Source organism: Crassostrea angulata, chromosome 5 (genome assembly GCF_025612915.1).
Source record: "Crassostrea angulata isolate pt1a10 chromosome 5, ASM2561291v2, whole genome shotgun sequence".
NCBI classification, from domain to species: domain Eukaryota; kingdom Metazoa; phylum Mollusca; class Bivalvia; order Ostreida; family Ostreidae; genus Magallana; species Magallana angulata.
In genome coordinates this window covers 34,743,096-34,758,813 of record NC_069115.1, presented here as the reverse complement: position 1 = coordinate 34,758,813, position 15,718 = coordinate 34,743,096, and the positions used below count along the sequence as shown (strand labels likewise).

The 15,718-nt window shown below is 31.6% G+C and overlaps 2 pseudogenes; both read left to right on the top strand.

Annotated features, from left to right (window-relative positions):
- The first annotated feature begins 448 nt into the window (after nt 1-448).
- Nucleotides 449-2,382, top strand: LOC128183464 (multiple epidermal growth factor-like domains protein 10; annotated as a pseudogene).
- Nucleotides 2,383-5,233: 2,851 nt separating this feature from the next.
- On the top strand, nt 5,234-14,434 carry LOC128185365 (multiple epidermal growth factor-like domains protein 10; annotated as a pseudogene).
- Nucleotides 14,435-15,718: the final 1,284 nt, after the last annotated feature.

Below are 15,718 nucleotides of genomic sequence, written 5' to 3'. Positions count from 1 at the left end.
TAATGCCTTGTGTTGCGATTGAACATTAAATGTCATGATGTGAATGTTTTGGGTTTTTTATTGGCAAGCGATGTAAGGACGTAGTTGATGCAGATAGGGAAGAAAATAAAAGCAATGATGATATTCATTCATATCTCCCATCTAACGAATCTTTTTTTACCTCTTTATTTGTTTGGGATATTTTCTTTTCTTTTTTAAGGGGGGGGGGGGGGTGTAGTTTTTTTTCTTTGATCGGAGGGAGGGGAGTTAAACATTTTCATTAACTTACACAGAATGTTATTGCATTTCCTTGGTTAATAAAATACATAAAGCGTTTCACTTAAGTGCAGTATTTCAAACCGAAATCACATTTCGAGAGCATGACAAATTCAAGGATGAAACTACAAATCAACTAGGAAGACGGAAATGTTGATATACTATAAATATTTACATTTATCTGATTGAAGATATGTTAAAATCAGACAACATTTTGATCGCAATTTTACGTGTCATTGACACATATTCAAAACCATGAAAAGGGTAAGTATCTGTTACTCCACCTTTTTGACGAATGCTTAGATTTTCTTTTGAAATTTTAACCATACGGCAATAATAAGATGCATTTTCAAGGTAATGATACAAACATACACGTGTTACACTAGATTCTCATTTTAATCTAAATTGTACTTTGATATTAATTTTTCTGTTTTTTATAAGACCAAATGGTCCTGAATGCTGCTCTGGATATGCTTGGAGCGAAACCATTATTAAATGCACACGTTTGTATCTCAAATAAAAAAACAAATACAATTTTTACAACTTGATACTAAGTTCTATATTTATAAACACAAATGAACTTTAAAGGTTGTAATGTCGGTTTTTTTTTTCAAGACTGTAGAGAACGATGTCTAGCTCTTTCGTATGGCGTCGACTGTCAGTTCATATGCAACTGTAGCAATTACAACTGTCACTTTGCGTTTGGATGTAAACGTTCAGTGTCAGGTACAGAGTAGTCTATTTTTTACGGTTTTAACTTAAGAGCATTTATTTACTATGATTATCAATACTATCTTCAAATTCTCTTTTATAACATTCCTATGATATCATGTTTCATTGTATACTGTAGAATGTGAGATTGGGAGAACAGTCTCGTATTGTGAAATACTTTGTCCATTCCCAAATTACGGAAAAGAATGTCAGCAAGAATGTCATTGTGAGAATAGTAAAGGTCTAAAATCTACCTTTGATAGTTTTTAAAGATAAATACAGAAATAAATATATTAAGTATCATTTTAAAAGTTACGAGTATTGGTTTTAATCGTTTATGCTTATTGAGTTTAAATGTTTTTCAGAGAGTGCAAATTCTACCATCATTAGGAAGACAGGAGCTTCTCAAATTTCAAAATCAAGAAACGCTACTTCTTCAGTCATGAGATATGGTAAAATTTTCAATGCATGCCATTTTTATTAAATTAGAGTGTTTAAATCAACACTTTGCAAAAGGCTATACAAGGTCTAACAGGATCAATAGTTCCTTTTACGTCAATTTAAGGTTGTCTTTCTAATAGTGTTGAAAAAGTCCATTCTTTTAGTATTTTCGTTTCAAGATTCTAAAAAACAACAACATTTTGAGGTCAGGTGTTAGGCAAACACTTCACAATACATTTGAAAACTAAAAGATACACATTTGCCGTTTAGACTCGTCTTCAAATGAAACACATCTCCAATTCAAAGCCAATATTTCGACAGCGATGATTTCATTTGGTAAAAATTTGATCTAAGATGTATCTGTGTAAGAAGTTGTCAGCTGTTGCGTAGAATATAAAAGGAGGGCGATGTATTGTTATGTATGTGTACTGCTTCAAATCAAGTTTTTCTTTACAGACGTAAACATTTTATTCATAAGTACCCGTTGCAATAAAAACGTTAGTTTAACTTATTCCTTAAAGGTTGTCATCACAGAAAACAATTAGCCAGTGTTATTCATCCGATTGAATGCATGTTGTAGTGTTGGTGTTTCATAAAAACATTTCAGGGATATATGTGATATCATATTCCGTTCAAAGAAATAGTTGTAATATGTTTGTTTTTGCTGTAATCGGATATTTATATATTCATTGATTAAATTAATCATTCTTGCACAAGTAAAAATACATAAAATACATGAATTAATATCATTTTTCTCTTTCATCTGCATATTTGTTTCTATTGATTTAATCAACAGGTATATCAACACACTCGAGTTTCAACAATGGCTCAATGAAGAGAATATGTAAGAGAGCTCATACCGGCTCAAATAATTTGCTTTATCGTGTTACAGTCGGCTTAATAATTGTTGCAGCAGTGTTTTTTATATCGTACATTGGTTTAACTATTTATCAATGTATGTTAAGAATTCCTTAAACAAACACGTTGTCGTATACCGTAGAGCTGTAGCTAACAGGACTGTCTTTTTGTGTATCCTTCAGAGATTTACAGTGTGGTTTTAAATTTGCTAGCATTGCCTAATCATTAACAAATGAAATGTAGTTATTTTTTTTTTATTTCTTTATCACTGTTAACATTAAAGTAACTGTTCGTGTGTTTTGATAGAATTTCTCATCTATAGATAAGCTATAAATCAGGCATCAAATGCAAAATACAAAATATTTTTGGGTAGTCACAAAAGTTTGATTTCATAATGATAGCAATCTTTGAAACAAACTGTAAACTAAAGTAATGTAGTAACGCTAGCATTTATTTACTTTTAACGAATTGTCAAGGATGATTTCCAACGAACAAAATTAGCTGTAGATTGTTTTGAAAAAAAACAACAACACCTCAAGCAGTATTAAGGCATTATAAAACATTTAGTTGCGAAATATTAACTATTTTTTTACTACCTAGACCTAATCTAAAGATATAATCCTATAAAATAATTTATTAAGATAGACTTTTTTGGTAGACACACATAAATATTAGGAATATTATTAACGACTAAAAATATAACCCAATTTTATGCATGATCTATTGTGTTTAGTTTACACACATATTCAGTTGTCAAAGACAAAAATGTATTCATATTATTATATTTTAGGTTTAAAGGCGTCCAAAACATTGATATATATTGTTTTCCTAATAATTTTCTTTCGAATATTTTTTCCGTAATAAACATTAATATAAAAAACAGTTAAAATTTACTTTCTTGACGTGAAATTTCGAAACTCGTTCGCACTTGTTGTAGCTTCCTGAAAAAAAAATTTGAAAATCACCTTTTGCTCATTACAAAACATGTTTTTTTTGGTTACAGTAGTTTATCGCCCGACTTTCTCAACTTTGGTGTCATGTGTTTCTTTTGTTTCACAGTCAAATGCTCTTTCTGCTTTAGTTTGTTCTTCTGTACGCACGATTACATTGTCTATGTACAAAATACACGTGTTTTATAGTATTCTGAGAGCACTGTTAAACAGTCCGTACGGCATATTATTATATTCGTAATGCCCTCCAAAAAAGGAAAAGGCAATCTTTTATTTGTCATATTTCTTGACTGGAACGTTGTTAAATCCATGACACAAATCTAAGACACTAAAATATTTGGAACTCTTAAGTGCATCTAGCATTTTGTCTATTCTCGCAAGATGGTACACATCCTCTTTGGTGACTTCATTTAGTTTACAAGACTCGTTGCATATGCGTATCTGCAATCTTTCTTCGGTACAAGGTCGATTGGAGCAGAGTATGGGCTCTTGGACGGTCGTACAATTTTGTTAGCACACGTTGTTTCTATCTGAGACTCCAATAATTCTCCCAGGCTTCGGAGAATTTTGTACGGCCGCAAGCAAATGCGTTTGCTGTCCCCCGTATCTATCGATTGTTTAACTCAATTAGTCCTATCAAATTCATTGTCATTAAATGCAAACACTTTTCTAACTTATCTGTCTGTCTTCATTGTTGTGTTTTAATTTTTGATATTCTTGAAATTTTTATCATTCGACAATACTTCTATATGTTGCCATTCTAATGGAGTGTTTCCACTGATGTGAGACTGCACAATATTTGTCTATTTCTCCGATGCTCATAAATCTATTTGTACAAAGTTTCTGTCGTATTGCTAACAACGAAATCAGAGTCTAACGGTCAAAGAAGATGTTATCGAAAATCACTGTGTTCATGTCTAGGAAACTTCATTAGATGTGGTATCTTTTAATTGGTAAAAGTAATTGTATAAGTATTATGGACTGTTAGTTCTTATATTCACAGTTGCATAGAAGCATGTATAATCATGTCCATATACTGTAAAACGAGAAAATTTGGCACATACGTATTTTAGCGCAAACGCAAGTGCCAGTACATTAGCGCAATTATATTTTCGCGCATGCATCTTTTCTTTAAAAAAGAATACAAAAAATGTTGTTGTTTGAAAAACGATCACGCCCAAAATTTAGTTCTGTGTTCACTCAAGCACGTGAACACAACGACTTTGATTTATATTTCGCATGCTGTAAACTGTCGTTGAGAACAATACACTTACTTTTGTGTAAATCGTCAGTAGATAGATATGAAAACTTCATTTATTGGCGATGATGTGTAATTTTTGTTGGTAAACAAATTTGAGTGATCGGACTTTGAATTTAACGTGTCAACTTGGATAACACTAAAAGAGTACCGAAAACAAAAATGAAATCGAATGCTACATTTACCATGAGTTTCGATCACCATGAGATATTCTTTTTACAGTAATTTTACATTTACAAAACACAAAAAAATAGGTATCGTCTTGCTATCTTTATATCCACTAATCAGAGATCAAAGAAATTATGATCAATCATGTATTGTCAGCGTTAACGCTCGCCACGCTTAATCACATTTTCACCTCGAGGCGCTAAATGGAAGTGGCATGGGGAGAAGCCCAATTTTCAAGGTGCTAATGAGAGATATTAAAAAGCAATTAAAACTTAATTAATTAATCCATGTTTTGGCACTTATACCCGATAACCCATACCGTTTACCTGAGTAATTTTTTAAACAAACAAAACCGACAGCATCTGATATTTAAATGAACACTTCTATATAGCCTTAAAAATGGACTGACGTTATTGTTCTGCAACTTGAAGAAATTTAATACATATGGAAAATCGTTGGCGCACTATTAATTTTAGCGTTCAGGGGCAGTTGCGCCAAAGGCGCTAAAATTTGTAGTGCGCCATATTTTCTCGTTTTACAGTATTAGATTCATGTGTATTCGCATTGTATTAACCTCAAATAAAAGTGTAAAATGTCACTGTTAGTATCTATTATAAGATATATTATCCTTGAATGTTTTCATGGAACACCAAGAGTAACAAAGTGCAGGAACATTATTACATTTGTTGTTGACTTTTTGAAAGAAAGATAACTCTTTCTCATACATAATGTAAAGATATTTTCTTTTATTTCCATGATTATAATACTGGATACAGCACATTTTTTTTATTTATGTTACATCTACATATCTACTGAATGTTTTTATGTTCAGCAGTCAAGTGTAATCATACTCTACTGAATACAAATTAGCAAAACCTTGAAGTCACTTCTTTTTCCTTATATAAATCTACATGGGTGATAATGCATTATCTTTGAAAAACGCATGGATATAATACATATAAATGCTTCATTTATTATTATAATCATTAGTATAAGAATGTAAAATTTCATTTGCTTTAAAATTTACACTTTCAATTTTTGGTACCTGAGGATCGGAGAACCTTAAATACTTTATTGGCGAAAATTGAAAAAGTAAAAAAATGTAAACTAGTTTGGTAAATAATTCACTAAACTTGTATTAAAGTTCAATACATGTATATTTAATGTCCATATTTTATGCCAATTGTTAATATGGGATTATGTTCTTTTTTCATATACGCTAAACAAATATAGATATTCAGCCCCGCAGGGCGTGGGGCTGAATTCCGGTTTTCATTATTTTTTTTCAAAATCAGGAAAACCATAGGAAATCAAATATCATGATTTGTATAGTTTATAGGGGACTAAAGTTGCATTAAATTCTAAGCAGAAGTTAAAACCAATATAGGAAACATTAGCAGTCAACTATCAAATGAGTTAGAGTCACGTCAAAATCAGTCATGGGACCTTTTATGGCCATAATTAGCATTTATTCGCTATTATTTCACCGTGTCGTTACATATTCAAATTTATGTCAAGGGTAAGTATCTAAGTATCAAAGCTTACAATGTATTGACATGCATGAGAGTTAACGAAGTATCGTTTAAAAAACCGTAAAAGTCACAGGATGAATGACCATCTTTAAGTCCTCCTTAAGGTAGCTCGCGGGTTTACCTGCTTGTGAGAAAACCTACCTTGAAAATTTGTCCACGTGATCCATAGGTTTTATAGTTTTATTTCTAAAATTTATTCAAGATTCGTCTGCGCAGTAATAATATTATCGTGTTTCAAATACAGTGTCATTAATAAAATCAAGCAACGCCATTTCAATGAAATATATAGTAAAATGCACATTTTAGCCGAGAAACGCATTACAAAACTATGCTCCAAACTTTTAAACGATTCAGACGAAATTAATCATACTCAACACAAAAACAGAGAAGATAATTATGAATCAATTAATAAAAAAATATCAGTATGTGTTCTCGGCCAATTTTTGGCAAAAAAACTTTAAATATTTAAAAGATTTCTCAAAACCTTATATTTTCATTACGACGTTAGCCTGACGTCATCATTTCCTTACTTCTTAGAACACTAAAATTGAAATGCATTTATTGACAAGACTAGCTGTTTAACACATTTTAGAACATGTTAATGCTTATTAGACATTATTGTGAATGTTATTAAATGCAAGTAATGTAAGGCTGTAAAGATACAGAAAATTGCTATTTTTGTTTTTAGGAAACTCCGAGTCAATCAATGCAAAAATAAAATGCCAGGCAACTACTGACATTAGTAGTAAGTAATCGAATAAAACAGTTATCTCAAGCCAAAAGAGATTTAAGAATTTAATCGGTAGAACAGATTACGAAAGTTATAATTGTAAAAAAAAAAGGGAAGTCAATGCATACATTCTATTTTAAAACATGACTTTAAATGGAAGAGTTCTAACGCACACTCGTTCTTTATCTTTATAGAACAAAATGTGACAATGTATGTGACATCTTTAAATTTTCAGCACTTGATATTATAAATCTTTGTATAAACAGTCATAAACCGCATATAAGCTCTTTAAAATATTTTCTTTTATACTTCTAAACATTTCATTTGTCATTTTAAAATAAAATTATGAGTTTACTATGACAGTCAACTTTTTACGTCGATTCCTATTGTGACGTCAGCAAACCCGCGAGCTACGTTAAAGATAGCTTAAAGGTGTTTAAAGGTAGCTTAAAGACGATCTTTAAGCCACCTTTAAGCTATATGTGTTGCTTAATGGTGGCTTAAAGAAAGCGTAAAGATGGCTTAAAGGCAGCTTAAGGACTATCTTTAAGCCACCTTTAAGCCACCTTTAAGGACAACTTATAGGTCCTTAATGTCCAAACTTCTTTAAGCCATCTTTAAGCCACCTTTAAGCTACCTTTAAGCCACCTTTAAGCCATTAAAAAAAAAATTCAATATTGTGCTTAATTTCCAACAAAATGTATTAACTTCATGAAAGAAAAGGTATTAAAACGGTTTTTGTTCTAAAAAGAAAAATGAAAAAAAAACCACCGGCCACGGCGAGAATTGAACCCGAGACCCTTAGTTTACTAGCATTTAGTAGGCTTTCTTAGTTAATAAATTTAAACCGAGTAGATATACGTTCATCTAATTTATAGCTTTAAAGATGTAAGAAAGAAAATGAAATCATTTCTTTTATTAAATGCATTGATACTATTAGGGTATTTGTTCAATTTCCCGCAATTTCCCGGTTTTCATGATCACGGCGCCGTTCCAATATGTTTAAATATATACATATAATTGTATGTACATGATTTTTAAACTATCAATTCTATAACAAATAAAATTACCAATTACCGGTGACGTATTTACTGCATGTGGCAATTGCAAATGACTTGTACATACAATTGTATGATGTGCCAGGCCGGGTATATTTGACATATTTACCCTTATACATATATTTAAATAATCAACCCCTATTTATGATCACCGGTACATTAATTAATTAGCCTCAAGATTTTACTCTTACATACATGTATCGTTAATTTGTAGACGTAACATTTTTGAAACCCAGAGCTAGGAAATAATACTTTGAAAATGAATTACAAATGTAAATTAACTTTTATTCACTAGACTTATCGTATACTCGTACATACTAAGATTCAACGCCTTTAGAAACCCCGACGTGCACCTGGGCACGCGACACACCTGTTGTGTATATCTTGTATATTCTGTGTTAGTTCCAGGAGTTTTCTTAAGTTGGACAAACAATAGACTTTAATTAGATATACACAAACATGCACCTGGGCACACGACACAACTGTTGTGTATATCTTGTATATTCTGTGTTAGTTCCAGGGGTTTTCTTAAGTTGGACAAACAATAGATTCTAATTAGATATACACAAACGAACATAACTATGTCTAGACAAACAAAGCAGTAATATCCTGCCCGATATAACAAAGGCAGTTGAGAGTCTTTTCATCTTTAACATGTATCTAGCAGATCTAGAGTTAGAAATAATGAAAATTGAAAAAAAAATACAAACCTTAAACTGATTATCAAATTAAATCATGCATTTTTTGGTTCATTACCTTTATTTTGTTTAATAACCGGATGAACTGAGAGAGAGAGAGAGAGAGAGAGAGAGAGAGAGAGAGAGAGAGAGAGAGATTTTTTTTCACCGATTATTTTATAATAGGAAACAAACATACTTTAATTAGTTTTATGCACATATTAAGATACAGAGACTGCGTTCATCCCTACAATAATTTTGAAACCCCCCAAAAATTATAAAGAATTTTATAACGGCAATCTGTGTCCATCGGAGCGGTGCTGATGATAGCGATCTGTGTTTAATGGAGCGACGATTAAAACCGCCTGGAACACCCCCCCCCTTCCTTGGAAATTATATTATCACTCGGATGACCTCCTCCCATCCCTATAAAAGAGCTTTAGATTTGTATTTAATATATGTTTTTATTGTTCAGCTTGATCAATATTGACTTAAAGGCCACTTAAAGACAGTGTAAAGGCAGTGTAAAGAGAGCGTAAATGCCACTTAAAGATGCTAAAAGGTGGCTTAAAGGTGGCTTAAAGGTGGCTTAAAGAAGTTTGGACATTAAGGACCTATAAGCACTTGCTTAAAGGTGACTTAAAGGCGGCTTAAAGGTTGTATAGCCTTTAAGCTCCTTTAAGTCACCGTTAAGCCACCTTTAAGGACTTGCTTAAGGATGGTTTTTCGCCCTGTGAGTGCATGAATCTGAAATAATCATATATTGTGTTTTACATGTTCTTCTTTATATCCTAATGTAACATTAATCAAAAAGTACTGACTGAATATGATGCACGCATGTAAATTTAATTTGATTAATATGCAGATCTCTTTGTTTGTTGCACTTGTTCTTTTTACATCTAGAAAACGGTAAGTTGTCTCAGATAGAGTCATCAATCTATTAAGAAAAGTATTGATTCCTTTTCATTTGCTACTAAGAATATACATATGATATCCTAATACTATCATTTATTTGGAAAAACTGAGCATGGGGTTTAAAATAACGTACTTTTCAAAAACGCCATATGCATTACATGTATCTTTTGAAATAAGTTTATCATTTAAATGATTTTGTCTGTAACAGATAGATAAAAATATGTATAAAAAAGATTGACCCAAACAACACCGTTTAAAAGGTATTGATCATGTAAATTCATCATGAAAAGGTCCTTGTGATTTAGATAATTAACAGAGAACATATCATGTTAACTATATATTATCTATATCATCAGGCGTGTTGGGTTTTTAGCTCACCTGAGCTGAAAGCTCAAGTGAGCTTTTCTGATCTCCTTTTGTCCGTTGTCCGCCTGTCCGTCCGTCTGTAAACTTTTCAGATTTTGAACATCTTCTCTAAAACCACTTCGCCAATTTCAACCAAATTTGACACAAAGCATCCCTAAAGGAAGGTGATTATAAATTGCAGAAATGAAAGACCTATCATTATTTAAAACGGAGAAAACCTCGAAACTGTAGAAAAAGGGGGGTGCATTTTAAAAAAGCTTCTTCTCAAGAACTATTGAGTCAAATTCAATGTAATTTTGCATAAATTATCCTTATGGAAAGGAAAACATAAATTGCAAAAATTATTGGCGAACTCTGTTTCAATTTTGAGTAATTAACGAAAATAAAAATAAAGAGATAGCCTCTGTCAATCAGTTTATAACTTCGGGTTCGGTATTCCATATCGAAAACGAAAGTTCATTGTGTAAGGCAGCTAAGTTTGAATGTTGAGACATGGCAAACGGGTCAAACTGACAAAGATGATTTTGCTTCTTGTGCAACGGTTTACATGCGAAGGGATACTTGAAACATGCTAAATATATTTGTTCCAATTTCATGAAATCAATTGAGATTCAATCTTTCGATGCGGTAACCTTTTCACTCATGAACGTGGTTTTACGTTGTTTTGAATTTCGTTTTTGCTTTTTAACTTGAGAGGAAATATTGCCTGTATTTTGGGATTTTTACGTATCGATACAAATGAAGACTTCGGTTAACCAGACAGTTAATATTTTACCTGCGCAAAATTAGCCTAATCTGAAGCACTAGCAGCATATCATATTATAAATACTACTGGTATACATTTTATTGGTAATTCGGTACGATCTCTCCGTTATGGTTGATTATAATGCAACGTGTTTTGTTAAGATGCTCTGCATTTTCAGTCTAAACGGAGATTGTGTTTGCTGCTAGAAATATATAGGTATATGTATATTATGAAAAATAAATTGTGCTCTTTCTTTGTTTTGGTGCATGTTTGTTCTGTTTTAATTGTTTATTTACAATTTTCTCTTTACTAATCATTTTCAGCTGAGTAAAGTTTCGAATTATTAGCAAGATACAGAGCTTTGCTCACAGAACTGAGGTCATGCTTTTGTTCATTCTGAATAGGAAATACCAAGTTAAAAAGTCTTAAGTTGAATGTAATTAACTCTTGTGAACAAAAAATTGACTCAAACCAGGCAGAATTGTGAGTTCTGTATTTGCTTTTAATTTTATGATTAACGCTGAAATTTTGATTTATCACTATAAATGTCTCACTAAACGTTAAATACTTGTACAGACAAATTAAAAGGATGATATTCTATAACAACTTTTTGGGGTTCCCTCCTTATACGATGAATCTACACCACTGTTGATGGTTTTTACAGACACAATCAAATTAAAACGACCTCTTTAAAACAGTTTAAAACATTACTCCTACGGAGATAAATCTATTATCGCTATTCTTTAGAAAAATTACAGCGGAAAATCATCTTGATTTGTAGCCATTTTTAACGTTGATTTTGAATAAAGATGGTAATAAAGTGTGGGCCTTAGTATAATAGATTGATATGCCTGTCAACCTGTCAATACATTGCAATCTGAGGCTCATGGGGGGGATGGGGTGGGGATAGATTGACAAGCAAAAAAAAGATTTTGAGTATGGCTTTGTCTAACTTTGCAAAAAAAAGGGGGGACCCCTCCCCCTCCACTCAGTTCCGACGCCTATGCATTGATTATACATGTATAAGCTCTTTAAGATATTACATGACAATATTTTTCATTTGAGTGTATTCATCGATCAAGTGAGTAAGGTTATAAAACGTAGCACGAGTTCACGCCTGGTAAACAACAATCGTTTATAATGTGGAAGACCAATTAAATATTTGAATGTTTTTAATTTGAGCACCCTGACGTACAATTTTCCTCTTTCACATATAGGAATCTTTTTAAATAAAATACAATAACTAGCTAGTACAATGTAGTTGAAGATTAATATGTACCTATATGCATATTCTCATATATAATTTGATTGTTTGATAAAGTGAGGGGGCAGAACTAAAATATAGAGAATTGGAAGTTAAGAGTGTACCCCTACCAAAATTTTCTTTTCTATCTTGCATAGGATCTTTTTTTTGGGTATTTCATAAGGGTATAATCTCATAGATTAAATGTAGAAAATTTTTTTTTTCTACCGAGGGGCCAGATGGCACAATATCCTTTGAACACCCATATTAAGCCGTTGTTGCTCAGGTGAGCGATGTGGCCCCGTGGGCCTCTTGTTTGTCAGTTTGCTTGTTAGTTTACTTTTTCTAAATTCAAAAACCATATTACTTTCGTCACTCTAAAAATATGTTTTAAATCTTAATTATACGATAATACAAAATATACTGATGTACATTGTATTAAGCAATAAAACCTATATGGCTACAGTTCTTACAAGACTTTTGACTTCATTAATTATTCCAAGATATCCCCCTTTCTCATTTGAATTCTGAAATGTTTAAGCTGATCTTTCCTAAATAACCAGTGTAGAAGGACATTATTATTCATTCTAAAAGCCGACCTAGCACTGATTGAACTAGAGGGAAAGCAAGGCATGTAATCGAGGTGTATAGGGAACCAAAAAATATGAATTACAACATGTTTAACTGGTATTAATTTAAATAGAATAATTAGAAAACTGTGTTACATAATGAATTATGTGATCGGTTTTACTATGAACATTTATAAATGCAATTTTATAGTATTAGGAATAATTTTATATTTACTGAAAGCGGAAGAAAATCATAACGCCTCTACGGTAACATTCAATTCGTCAGCTTTTTAGGTGAAATTGGCAAACTTATATCAGCCATAATTTTTTTAAACAATAAGCAACACATTCCTTCGGTCAATTCATGTTGTATGAACATTCTGATGAGAGTGTAAAAAATAAATCACAAAAATCAACTAATATTTCAAGATTTTAACCGTTTAATATAGCGTCGCGAATAGAAAGTAGACTTGTAAAGTTCAATAATGCTTATTTAAAATATGATCACAAAATGTAAATACTTACAAAAAACCTATGCGAAGCAAATACATATACGATAGAATAAAATTCATTAATAGGAATTCTGTTGTTTAGATATTTATCAACTATGTTTGTGAACACTGCTTTAATTAGAGAACATGTTTAGTTAGAGTTAAAAACTTTGTATATGAGCCTTCTTGAATATATCCTGTAGACCTGATGGTTTAGAATGCTGTGTGGGATTTAAGTGGAATTATACTGAAAACAAATGCACACGTATGTATTATTATGTAATCTATAGAACTGCTGAATTCATAATAATATAGTATGGATACTTTTTTTTTTATTTTGAAACGTTTGTGATTATCTTCAAGGTTGTTTAGATGGGTATTATGGAAAAATTGTAGTCAAACATGTCCAATGCCTAGTTATGGGTGGAACTGTCAGCTAACATGTAACTGTAGTAATGACCAATGTCACCGCATGTATGGATGTCAACGGCTGCAGTCTGGTAAGTATATTGATATCTTAAATTATTACATCAATATTCAAAATTTTAAAGTTTTTTTTTTTTTTTGGTCTTTTATTAATTTAGTTCTATTTTTTTTAGAATGTAGCAATGGGCGCATTAGCCATTACAGTGAAGTTAGTTGTCCTTATCCTAACTACGGAAAAGAATGTCAATTGCAATGTAGATGCAACAAGGAACTCTGTGATCCGGCTACTGGATGTAAAAGTATGTATCTATAGTCAACTGTACAAGTACAATTTTTTATGAATATTAAGTTATTCTTACTTACAATTTTATAGAGCAAGGAAATCGTACTCTAACGCCATCTTCGAGGAGACACAGTGACATCACATATTCTCTGAAAGCAACATATCAAATTGAAGAACTCAGTAATTAAGACTACTTATAAAATTATTTGAAATTGTATTTTGTATTTTTTAAGCTAGTATGTTTCTATATTTCTCATCCTCAGTGATAGATATCATATACAGGATAGTCAACTCATCTTAAATTTATTTCTCGTACACTAGAATTATATTTTGTCCGTTCTTTTATTTCCAAAGCAATTGTTCTCTTATTGCAGAAAATGCTACGACAGTCCTGTTTACAAAGACATTCATCAGAAATGGTTCAGGGAATGAACTGGAAATTCGTCGTAGAAATACAGATATCTCTCAAGATATTAAAGACCATGTTATTATCAGTCTCGCGATCCTTGTCTTGATTTTACTTGCGTTATATATTATTCTAACTGTTAAGCAACAATCAAAAATTCAATTACAAATGAACAAATCCGTCTTGGAAACATTGAACAGCAGTGTTTCAAAAAGTGAAATTGGAAAAAATGATCATAAACAAAGAAGTTTTAATATGATTTAATGTAATACTTCTTAACGTAACAAAGTGTATTTATACCAATTCTCAAATTACTACATTGCTTAAACTTGTATTTACTTTACATTTACTGTTCATTCTTTAAAAGTCAACTAATCGCAATTCTTATCTTTAAGACTGTATTAACATAAACATTTGTTATAAATTTGGTTAACCTTTTTTTGGAATATTATGACTTGTCTTTTTGATAAGATAAACACATAAAAGGCCACGTGTTACTTTTAATTGTTAGATATGTCAAGAGGTAGCACACACTGCTATTAGACAAAACAAATCATATTTTGCTAAATTGTACAATGAAGGTGTACATTAACATATAATATATTGCCCTTCAGTCTACAGGTTCTTCAATTCTTAAGCCATAAAAATATTAAAATCGATTTTGTCTTAATGCAAAATCATAGCAGATAGTAATAAAACTTAACTAGTTTGAAAATATTATTAAATAAACAACAGTATTCATTAAAACATCTGCTCAGTGTAAACAGTTCAACGACCAAAACATTACCAACATATTTTCAGATGTTTATATGTATGATATGGCGACCGTTATTTCAATGTTCAGTCAAGTATTGCAAGAGGCGAAATATGACAAATATACCTTGTTATAGCAAAAAGCTATTTTAAAGTGTTATAAAAACATAACTTGAAGCTATTAGAAGAATCAGAATTAACCAGCTCCACTCCACGGTTTGTTTTTTCTTGTGGCAGCTTTTCTGACTCTGGTCAGTGCAAATAGGATTCATACTCTAGTACCAACTTTCTTATACAGGCGGGGATTATCCTACACCCTAATACATGTATAATATAGAGCAGAACTTACACGGTACTTATTTTCATCTCAAAAGGTTGAATCTAAAGAGAGGAATATGTTTAGAAATGATTACTTACATGTACCAGGTCGACTGATCCGGATATTTTGGTGTTATTGTAAAGTGTCTGCTGACGAGTTGCTATTCCATTATTGTACAGTAAATGTAAAAGAACGTGCTACCTACGAAGACCAATTTCAGCCAAGTGCCATTTTCCAACGTATCAGTTCATCCTTAAGTGATTAAGTAAAAAAACAAAAATTACGTAAAAATGCACTGCCAAGAAATAGCAGTGCCTGTTGGGTCAGTATATCTATCGAAGTTTTCTCTCTTGGATCTTAGAAAAACTGTACGGATGTCATAGTCCACCGGTGCGTTTTTAGATCCCAGGCGCACTCGTTAAACATACGTTTCACTTAATTATTTTACGTAATTAACTTGCTTTGAAATAATATACACATGTACAATTTTCCTATTAAAATTATTGTTATATTGTAATCAAGTTAAACATTTAGAATCACTTCGGTATAATGTGTTTAATATGT